Source organism: Manis javanica, chromosome 5 (assembly GCF_040802235.1).
Source record: "Manis javanica isolate MJ-LG chromosome 5, MJ_LKY, whole genome shotgun sequence".
Classification (NCBI taxonomy): Eukaryota; Metazoa; Chordata; class Mammalia; order Pholidota; family Manidae; genus Manis; species Manis javanica.
Window position 1 is genome coordinate 165517141 of NC_133160.1, and position 12272 is coordinate 165529412.

Genomic DNA, 12272 nt, shown 5'->3' on the forward strand with positions numbered 1-12272 from the left:
ACCATTATATCCCCTAGAATGAATACGTTTGAATAACTGAATGAATAAATATATGAATGGATTATCTAAGTGGTAGAGTTTTTTTGTTCAGATCTGCTATTTGTGTTTCCACTTAATAATAATTGGGGATTTCTCATTATCAGCATTAATGTGATTTCTCATTCATTGTGAGGAAGAGTTCTCCGTAATATCAATGAGATATAATATAATCACTTGCCTCTGGATACAATGTACAATCTTTTGTTGTTAAGGGAAAGGAAGTTGCAGTGAATCTCATTTTAAAATATTTCCTAATCATACATGAGTCGAATGATAAAATAAATTGCCAAAATAGCAAATCGCTGGGTCAGAAAGTATGACCATTTGATATTAGTCATTTGGTCCTCTAGTCAAGATTGTAACAATTCATAACTAATAACCATCAATAGAGGAAAGTGTTCAACTCCTTGCTGTTATACTATACAATCGCTCTTTCTCTATCTGATGGATGGAAAACAATGATTTTTGTAGCTTTATTTATGCATTTCTCTTATGAGTGCAATTCAATAGCTTTTTATGTTTTATGGCTGTGTTTGCTTTTTTGTGAAATCATGTTTTGCTGATTATTCTCGTAGACTATTGGTGTTTTCTTATTATTTCACATTAACTATGCATTCTGAAAACAAGAACTTTCACAGGAGATACATGCTGTAACTTTAAAAAATTTTTTTTATTTTGGTATCATTAATCTACAATTAAATGAGCAACATTATGGTTACTAGACTCCCCCCATTATCAAGTCCCCCCCACATACCCCATTGCAGTCACTGTCCATCAGTATAGTGAGATGCTATAGAATCACTACTTGTCTTCTCTGTGTTATACTGCCTTCCCCGTGCCCGCCTCTACATTATCTGTGCTAATCGTAATGCCCCTTTTTACCCCTTATCCCTCCTTTCCCACCCATCCTCCCCAGTCCCTTTCCCTTTGGTAACTGTTACTCCATTCTTGGGTTCTGTGAGTCTGCTGCTGTTTTGTTCCTTCAGTTCTTTCTTTGTTCTTATACTCCACAGATGAGTGAAATCATTTGATATTTGTCTTTCTCTGTGTCTTGCCAATGGGTTTCAGCCCCCGGCAAGTTCGCTATGGATTCAGTGTGACCAAAGAAAATGACAGCACAATGTTCTTGGGGTGAAAGGGTTATACCCAACTTTATTCTCACAGTGGCAGGTCAGTCACTAAAATCTCATTCACTCAGAGTGAGTCTGCATGCAGCAAGCTGGTCTCTGCCTCTGGGCCCCTCTGTACAGCTGTCCTCTGGGCCTCTCTGCACAGCCATCCCACACAGCCATCCTCTGGGGCCTCTGTCCTCAGTGCTGCCACCACTCCAGTCTCTGCTCTGCCCTCCTGCAGCCTTGCAGCCCTGCTGCTGTGTCACGCTCAGAGCACTGGGTGGAGCTTTTTTTATAGAGTCAACAGCTATGTAGTGCCCACAGGTGTGCAGTAAGCTAGTCAACCAGGGCCAGGTGAGAATCCTGGCCACAGGAACTCTCATTTTATCCACATTCTGTCTGGCTTATTTAATTGATCATGGTGTATGATCCTCTTGATGTATTTTTGAATTCGGTTTACAAATATTTTGTTGAGAATTTTTGCATCTATGCTCATCAAGGATATTGGTCTGTAATTTTCTTGTTTTGTGGGGTCTTTGCCTGGTTTGGGTATTACAGTGATGCTGGCTTCATAGAATGAGTTTGGGAGTACTCCCTCCTCTTCTATTTTTTGGAAAACTTTAAGGAGAATGGGTATTATGTCTTCTCTAAATGTCTGATAAAATTCAGCAATGAATCCATTTGGTCTGGAGATTTTGCTCTTGGGTAGTTTTTTGATTGCCAACTCAATTTCGTTGCTGGTAATTGGTCTGTTTAGATTTTTGTTTCTTCCTTGGTCAGTCTTGGAAGATTGTATGTTTCTAGAAAGTTGTCTATTTCTTCTAGGTTATCCAGTTTGTGAGCACATAGATTTTCATAGTATCCTCTAATAATTCTTTGTATTTCTGTGGTGTCCATCGTGATATTTCCTTTCTCATTTCTGATTATGTTTATGTGTGTAGATTCTCTTTTTCTCTTAATAAGTCTGGCTAGATTTATTAATTTTTTTGTTTATTTTCTCAAAGAACCAGCTCTTGGTTTCATTGACTTTTTTTATTGTTTTATTCTTCTCAATTTTATTTATTTCTTCTCTGATCTTTATTATGTCCCTCCTTCTGCTGACTTTGGGCCTCATTTTTTCTTCTTTTTCCAGTTTCAGTAATTGTGAATTTAGACTATTCATTTGGGATTGTTCTTCCTTCTTCAAATAGGCCTGGGTTGCTATGTTCCTTTGTCTGAGAATTGCCTTCACTTTGTCCCACAGAAGTTGGGGCATTGTGCTGTTATTTTCATTTGTCTCCATATATTGCTTGTATATTGCTTGATCTGTTTTAATTTGGTCATTGATCCATTGATTATTTAGGAGCATGTTGTTAAGCCTCCATGTGTTTGTGAGCTTTTTTGTTTTCTTTGTACAGTTTATTTCTAGTTTTATACCTTTGTGGTCTGAGAAGTTGGTTGGTAGAATTTCAGTCTTTTTGAATTTACTGGGGCTCTTTTTGTGGCCTAGTATGTGGTCTATTCTGAAAAATGTTCCATGTGCACTTGAGAAGAATGTGTATCCTGCTGCTTTTGGATGTAGCAGATGTCCATTAGGTCTATGTGTTCTAGTGTGTTGTTCAGTGCCTTTGTGTCCTTACTTATTTTCTGTCTGGTGGATCTGTCCTTTGGAGTGAGTGGTGTGTTAAGTCTCCTAAAGTGAATGCATTGCATTCTATTTCCTCCTTTAATTCTGTTAGTATTTGTTTCACATATGTCGCTGCTCCTGTGTTGGATGCATAGATATTTATAATGGTTATATCCTCTTGTTGGACTGAGCCCTTTATCATTATGTAATGTCCTTCTTTATCTCTTGTTACTTTGTTTGTTTTAAAGTCTATTTTGTCTGTAACAAGTAGTGCAACACCTGCTTTTTCTCTCTATTGTTTGCATGAAATATCTTTTCTAACCCTTCACTTTTAGTCCTTATGTATGTCTTTGGACTTGAGGTGAGTCTCTTGTAAGCATCATATAGATGGGCCTTGCTTTTTTATCCATTCTGTTACTCTGTGTCTTTTGATTGGTGTATTCAGGCCATTTACATTTAGGATGATTATTGATAGATATGTTCTTATTGCCATTGCAGGCTTTGGATTTGTGGTTACCAAAGGCTTAAGGGTAGCTTCTTTATTGTCTAACCATCTAACTTTAACTCACTTATTGTGCTATTATAAACACAATCTGGTCATTCTTTATTTCTCTCCCTTATTATTCTTCTCCCTCCACTCTTTATATGTTAGGTGTTTATTCTGTACTTTTTTGTGTTTCCTTTGACTGCTTTTGTGGATAGCAGATTTTATTTTTTGCCTTTAGTTAGTATTTGGTTGGTCTGCTTTCTTTGTTGTGATTTTATTTTCTCTGGTGACATCTATTTAGCATTAGAAATACTTCTATCTGGAGCAGTCCCTTTAAAATACCCTGTAAAGGTGGTTTGTGGGAGGCTAATTCCCTCAACTTTTGCTTATCTGAAAATTGTTTAATCCCTCCTTCAAATTTAAATGATAATCTTGCTGGATACAGTATTCTTGGTTTGAGGCCCTTCTGTTTCATTGCATTAAATATATCATGCCATTCTCTTCTGGCCTGTAAGATTTCTGTTGAGAAGTCTGATGACAGCCTGATGGGTTTTCCTTTGTAGGTGATTTTTTTTCTCTCTCTGGCTGTCTTAATACCCTGTCCTTGTCTTTGATCTTTGCCATTTTAATTTTTATATGTCTTGGTGTTGTCCTTCTTGGGTCCCTTGTGTTGGGAGATCTGTGGGCTTCCATCATTTGAGAGACTATTTTCTTCCCCAGTTTGGGGAAGTTTTCAGTGATTATTTCTTCAAAGACACTTCCCATCCTTTTTTCTCTCTCTTCTTCTGGTAATTTTATAATGCGAATACTGTTCCATATGGATTGGTCACACAGTTCTCTTAATATTCTTTCATTCCTGGAGATCCTTTTATCTCTCTCTGCCTCAGCTTCTCGGTATTCCTGTTCTGTAATTTCTGTTCCATTGACAGTCTCTTGCACCCCATCCAGTCTGCTCTTAAGTCCTTCTATTGATTGTTTCATTTCTGTTATCTCCCTCCGGACTTCATCCCTTAGCTCTTGCATATTTCTCTGCAGCTCTATCAGCATGGTTGTGACTTTTATTTTGAATTCTTTTTCAGGAAGATTGGTTATATCTATCTTGCCAGGCCCTCTCTGGGGTTGTTTGAGTGATTTTGGACTGGACCAAGTTCTTCTGCCTTTTCATGGTGGTAGAAGTGATCACCAGGCAAGTGTGCATGTATTAGCTGGGAGAACAAAGTCCCTTCCTACCTACTGGTTGCCTTGCCCTTCTTGGCTGCCTGTGCCTGTAGCCACACACAGGAAGCAGTCTCTAGGTTAATTCCCTGAGCTGCCTTGGGTGGGGCATCCTTCAGGATAGCCTAGGGCACTGTTGGGTGTCACAGACACACTGGGTGTGTTCTCCTGTGAGAACAGCACCCCTTCATGCCTTCCGGACCTTGTGCTGACTTCTTCTACCTGTCCTGCATACTGGGAGAAGACTCTGTGTGGTTGCTGTGGGTGGGGCTGCTCCCCAGCTGGTCCGCAGCAATGGTGGGTCAGCTTGTTTGCTTGCAGTGCTGGCAGGGTTGGGGGGGAATGAACGGCAGGCTGCTTATCATCCTGAGGGGCTTCAGAGCTGCATTGCCATCCAAGGAATTAGGGCACCTGAAGTTCCTTAAGATTCCAGCCTGCTGGGCTGAGTGTGCCGGGACAATTTTGTCCACCTGTTAAACCCTTGTCCCTTTAATACTTTTAAAGTGCCTGCTTTTCTTTTGTCCTAGGGGAGCCAGCTGTGGGGACCCCCTTGCAGTCTCCATCTTGGATTTTGCTTTTCCATTTCTCTAATATCCAGAACACCTTGTAATGTGTGTCTGTGCTCCCAGTGCAGATTACTAGGGCTGGTTATTTAGCAGTCCTGTGCTTCCACTCCCTCCCCACTCTGATATTCTTTTCCTCCCACCAGCGAGCTGTGGTGGGGGGAGTGCTCGGGTCCCACCAGGTCACGGCTTTGTATCTTACCCTTTTTGTGAGGTGCTGAGTTCTTGCAGACGTAGATGTAGCCTGGCTGTTGTACTGTATTTTCTGGTCTCTCTTTTAGGAATAGTTGTATTTGCTATATTTTCAAAAAATATATGGTTTTTGGAGGAGATTTCCACCACCCTACTCATGCTGCATCTTGAGCACTCCCCTCTCCATGCTGTAAACTTTTTATCTACTTTTTTTTAGATTTTTATTTGATTTTAGTTTTGCCTTGCAAAAGGCATTGCGTAGTCATTTAAAAAATATTTGTGGATTTTGGCTTTTATCATTATATCTTTACCATAGAATTTGTGGAAAAATATTCTTCCAAGTTCTTTTATAGATAACGTAAATTCTTAACCCATTCTGGATATTTTTCTTTTTAAATTTCATATAAATCATCACATGCAATGAACTTTATGTCATATTTGAGAAAGGAAGGCATAGTTTATCTTTTCAGGAATTAGAATTCAGTGATATTAAAATAACTAAAAAGGTGTTAAGGTTTATACATTGTTCCCTATATGCTTCTATGTCAAGCAATGAGGAAAGTGAATTAAAAATATATTTCTACTTACTTCTCTGGTATATGCTATAGTTTTCTTATGCTAATGTTGACAATATATTGTGAACTAAGTATATATTTAAATTTTTTTAATCTCTGTTAGAACATGTTAGCCTTATCCATAAGTAACCCATCATTATCTTTCTTTAAATTCATTATTGAATAATATTAAGATTTTATGCCATCCATTCACCTACATTTTCTCAGTATAAAATTGCCTATCCTTTTATTTTTCCAACATTCTGAGTCAAATTATAGTCATATCCTTTTCCTTTGTAATCCAATATGATATTCTTTGTATCTAAATAGGTAATTTTATTTTCATTCTTTGATTTGAAATATGTATCTGCTCATAATTGTGTCTCATATTTTATATGATATTTTCTCTTTTACTGCTCCTTTTTAAATCTTTTACTATGTGGAGCATATTTCTTTGCTGTTTGTGTGCTTGTGTCCCTTGATAATTTAGAATTATGTTCCATTAATTGCTCTTCCTAATGTTACTTTTACAACTACAACTTTATAATTCTTTCTATTCCATTGATTTATACAGCAACTATTGAATCCCTGCAATGAGCAATTATAAGATTATATGACAGCAGTGTCTTTGTTGAGGTTCTTCTCCCAGAGATTCAAGAGTGAGGTTGTTTATTTGGGAGGTAATGGTAAGAAAGTGAGGAAAAGGAGAAAGGGATTAAGGTGGCATTATGAAGCCAGTTCACACCATGGGTGACTGCAGGGAAACCCTCCTGGGGAGCTGTCAGGACCAGTATAAAGCCCTCTTCTTGGAATCATCTCATGTTAAGGTCAGGATGCTGTTGTGATCACACACCAATAATTTGTTGAGGGCTACTCCCAAGGGTGTTAATTTCCCAGCATATCTGGCTTTCCTCACAGTCAGAGGAAGTGACATGCATACCTGAGAAACCCTAGGACAAAGAGATGCAAGTACTAGAAGTTAGAATTGAAGCTGGTCTTCCCTGAAATGGAAAAGGGCACAGAGATGCGGATAAGGTGCTCACATCATCTATAGCCCTTCTCTTGCTCCACTTAGGTCCACCCATGTGCTACATCAAGTACCGGTCCACAGTTATTTGAGATGGTAGCTATCCCAGTTTCAAAACAGGGGAAGATTTATAAAAGGGGCTTGACATTCAGAGCTCTAGCTCCCACTGCTAAGGCTTGTCCTAGCTAATTAATTGACATACATCCCCACCTGACACTACCACTCCTTCTAGATTCCCCCTCAGCATTTCTGTTCGTCCCTGTGTTATAATGACCTTGGCAGGCTGTGGTGCTATAGCTGTCACTTCACAGTTGTTATAGGACTGGGCATGAAGATATCAAAAAGTGGCCCCATAAATCCCTTGAATCTCATACCTACAGGTCCCTATCATCTCTATGTAACAGAAGCATTATCTTATGAATATTGAGGTCAAGTGCCTCTATCAATTATAGTAGTACTCTCCTTTGCCTGTTCGTCTACTAGGATGAAAAACCATATAGTAGGAGACACAGTGGAATTCTTACTTTCCCAGCAAGAACACTTTATTGCCCCTGAAACACTATCTCTAGTCCATCAGAACCTAAAGCTGTGAGCACAGGAAGCCCCTGTTCCCCAAGAAGGTCACTGAGAGTGATGAAGAATGAAGTCACCCTTATTCCCACCTCTTGGACCCTGGACCTTATTTATCTGTTGCAAAACCAACATCATATTACAGCTATTAGTTAAAATGTGCATCAAATTTTGAAGGATATCTCTTCAGATCCATAGGGTGCACACCTAAGCTGACTTCTCAGCTGCATTTTAAGAATCCCTTCCAGTGTTCCCAATGGAGGGGCAGTGTGCTAGTGATGATGCACACACCAGGGGGTACTGTGCTCCTGTAACCTTTCCAGATTGGCTTCTTTCACCTAGAAACATGCATTTAAGTTTCGTCCATGTCTTCTTATGGCTTCATAGCTCATTTCTTTTTATCACTGAGTAGTGTTCCATTGCCTGAAGATACCACATTTTATTTATCCATTCACCTACTATAGGACATCTTGGTTGCTTCCAAGTTTTGGCAATTATGAAAAAAGCTTCTATAAACATCCATGTGCAGGTTTTTGTGTAGACATTAAGTTTTCAACTCCATTTGGTAAATAGCAAAGAGCATGATTGATGGATCATATAATAAGAGTATTTAGTTTGTAAGACACTGCCTGTCCTCCAAAGTGACTATGCCATTTTCTGCTTTGGTTGCACTATACTTCTTATTTCCCTGAAGATGTTGTACCCTGAGCTCCTCAGCCTTCTAACATTGAATGTTGACATGAGTCATTGAATTTAGCCTGAATTTCCTCATCTAGATGATTCAATCATTTTGCCTAGATGTCCAGGGTATTCTTTATTTACTTTAAAATACCAGTTAACTTTGTTCAGCCTTCTTTTTTCAAAATGTTTTGGGTCATAGTGTACCCTTTCAAAATATATAATTAGGTTTTCTTTTACTTCTGAAAATATTATTAAACCATATCTTTAACACCATATGTGTTCAATTTTGGGAGCTACTGTCTGTGTGTATGTGTGTGTGAGTGTGTGTGTGAGAGAGTGTGTGTGTGTGAAATATTCTGTCTTCTTCCCTGTGTTTCAGAGCTCTATCTGCAAACTTTGAAAACTCTTTGTTCATTTTCCTTTTTGTTTCTCTTTCATGGTCTTACTGATCTGTGAGCAGCTTCTGTTTTCCTTTGTGCTGCTTCCAATGCAGACATGAGTTTGTAGATGATTTTTCTTCTTATTTCTTTCCACTTATTTCCCACATCCTGCCAGCTCATGTCTCATCTCTTCTGGTAAACTTGACATAGCTTACTAGTGCTTTTTTAAAAGGGTATTTTTAAGATTTTATTTATGGCTGTGTGTTTGCTCATACTTTACATATGTTCTGTGGCAATATTTTTCCCGTGAAGCTTAGTCATCTTTCACATTTTGCTGCTCCTTTTCTTTATGCTTGTAGTATCTTTGCATGGATTCTGTGCTACTTCCTTTTGAACAATTTCTCGTCTTTGAATGGGATGGGTTCCAACAGAACAGCTATTTTTAAGAGATGTGGGTTATTCTGGAGCCAGAATTCGTTTCTGCATCAACAGTTCTTCATCTAACAGAGTGGGGAACCTTACAAGGCAGGGTCACCTGACTAAATTGTTTAAGCTTTTCCTTCTTCCCAGAAAGCAGTGATCAACAATAGCCAGGCTGCTTCCAAGTCAAGGTCATCGCAGCATTGTGGGACAGGTGGCAGGTATGCCTTTGGCCAGTCCACATGCCCTGCTCCAGGTGCTCAAAGGAGGGAGTGTTGAATTTGCCCTTTATGCAATATGGCTCCTGTGGGGAGCCACTTTTTGCTAACTTAGTTTCATAGCTTTGCCATTACAGACATCTTTTTCAACAAGTATCCTTGACCTTTGCATGTGTCAGCTCTTTCTCATCTATTGTTATTCAAGGTTATAGGTATCTTAAATCTTTTAAAGATAAATTTGAATCCTATGGAGTTTCGTTGTATCACACTGCCTCACACAACTTATTTTTTTTTTAGAGAGGGCATCTCTCATATTTATTGATCAAATGATTGTTAACAACAATAAAATTCTGTGTAGGGGACTCAATGCACAATCATTAATCAACCCCAAGCCTAATTCTCAACAGTCTCCAATCTTCTGAAGCATAACAAACAAGTTCTTACATGGTGAACAAATTCTTACATAGTGAATAAGTTCTTACATGGTGAACAGTACAAGGGCAGTCATCACAGAAACTTTTGGTATTGATCACACATTATGAATTATAAACAATCAGGTCAAATGTGAATATTCGTTTGATTTTTATACTTGATTTATATGTGAATCTCACATTTCTCCCCTTTTATTATTATTATTATTATTATTATTATTATTATTATTATTATTATTTTTAATAAAATGCTGAAGTGGTAGGTAGATGCAAGATAAAGGTAGAAAACATGGTTTAGTGCTGTAAGAGGGCAAATGTAGATGATCAGGTCTGTGCCTATAGACTAACTATTAATCCAAGCTAGACAAGGGCAACAAAACATCCACGGATGCAGAAGATTTCTCTCAAAACAGGGGGGGTGAGGTTCTAAGCCTCACCTCTGTTGATCCCCAATCTCTCACCTGATGGCCACCCTGCGACTGTGCCTGTCTTAGGTTGTTCCTCCCTTGAGAAATCTTACCCGACTCTGGCTAACCAGTCATCTTCCAGGGCCATACAGGGAAATGTAAAGTTGGTAAGTGAGAGAGAAGCAATATTGTTTGAAAAAGTTAGCTTTTTACTTCTTTGCATATTTATGCCCTGTGGCTTCTATGCCCTGCATTTGTCCTGAGGTATCTTTACCACTTGGAAGAATTACGGTACTAGGTAATTTCAATATGAGGCACGAATTCTACTTAAGGGTTGTAATTAGAATGGAAGAAGAAAAGCTATAGAAGTAGCAGACAGAAGAAAACATGGGAAGATTGATTATTTCTTTGACATATCTTCTTGTAGAGTAACATAAGCATATATAGGTTTTAAACTACTAATTAAATTGCATGCACCCATTAACATAATAGGAATACAGCTACATAACCAAGGCAGACCTACAATTACCAGCCATATCCAGTGAAACCAAAAACACCAGGTTGGCACCCTAGGCATTTGTGAAAACTTATCAATGATATGATGGATATTGTCTAACTGAATTTGAATAGTTTGAGAAAAATCAGACAAATTAAAACAACACATTCCTGGGAACTGTTCACATCCTATATGTACATTTAACAGTAGATAGTCTGTAGTCACAAGATTTTGGAGCACGGCAACTTGCACTTCTCCTAATTCTTGGTTGAGTTCCGACAGTATAGATCCAGTCAAATTTGTTGTTTTACTGTATGCACAGGCCAGCTTAGATATCTTCTTCTTCATTCCAATGGCAATTCCAAGAACCAGTGGTATGAATGCAGCTACAACTGCAACAGCACCAGGATCTTTGTTGAAGTTTTTCGATGATCATCTTCTGGAATGACTCTTCCAGAGGTTGTTGATGTTGGAAGTTCTTCATATCGTATCTTAATTCATTTTCTGGATAGTCAAATTAGGCTTTGATCCTCTGTATAAACACAAACAAACCCTTTGCCCACACTTTGATACGCCCTTTATACCATTGTGAAGAACTTATTGGAGATCACCACACAGGAACTGCTTTTTTTTTTTTAAGAGAAAGGAATATTAACAGAAAAATGTATTTCCATAGCGGATCATCTGACACCCTTTAAATGATCAAAATTAAGGATATTTAAAGCATGCATTAATCATTGATTTACAGTTAGTTTTATCCTATCAGGGAGTAATCCCCCTTTTCTTTCTTTCTTTTTTTTGTTATCATTAATCTACAATTACATGAATAATATTATGTTTACTAGGCTCTCCCCTGTACCAGGACCCCCCCACAAACCCCTTTACAGTCACTGTCCATCAGCATAGCAAAATGTTGTAGAACCACTACTTGTCTTCTTTGTGTTGTACCAGCCCTCCCCTTTTACCCACCCCCCCATTATGCATGCTAATCATAATACCCTCTTTCTTCTCCCCCCCCTTACCCCTCCCTACCCACCCATCCTCCCCAGTCCCTTTCCCTTTGGTACCTGTTAGTCCATTGTTGGGTTCTGTGATTCTGCTGCTGTTTTGTTCCTTCAGTTTTTCCTTTGTCCTTATACTCCACAGATGAGTGAAATCATTTGGTATTTCTCTTTCTCCGCTTGGCTTATTTCACTGAGCATAATACCCTCTAGCTCCATCCATGTTGTTGCAAATGGTAGGATTTGTTTTCTTCTTATGGCTGAGTAATATTCCATTGTGTATATGTACCACATCTTCTTTATCTATTCATCTACTGATGGACAATTAGGTTGCTTCCAGTTCTTGGCTATTAAAAATAGTGCTGCGATAAACATAGGGGTGCATCTGTCTTTTTCAAACTTGAATGCTGCATTCTTAGGGTAAATTCCTAGGAGTGGAATTCCTGGGTCAAATGGTAAGTTTATTTTGAGCATTTTGAGGAACCTCCATACTGCTTTCCACAATGGTTGAACTAATTTACATTCCCACCAGCAGTGTAGGAGGGTTCCCCTTTCTCCGCAACCTCGCCAACATTTGTTGTTGTTTGTCTTTTGGATGGCAGCCATCCTTACTGGTGTGAGGTGATACCTCATTGTGGTTTTAATTTTCATTTCTCTGATAATTAGCAACGTGGAGCATCTTTTCATGTGTCTATTGGTCATCTGTATTTCGTTTTTGAACTGTCTGTTCAGTTCCTCTGTCCATTTTTTAATTGGATTATTTGGTTTTTGTTTGTTGAGGTAGGTGAGCTCTTTATATATTTTGGATGTCAAGCCTTTATCGGATCTGTCATTTACAAATATATTCTCCCATACTGTAGGAACCTTTTTGGT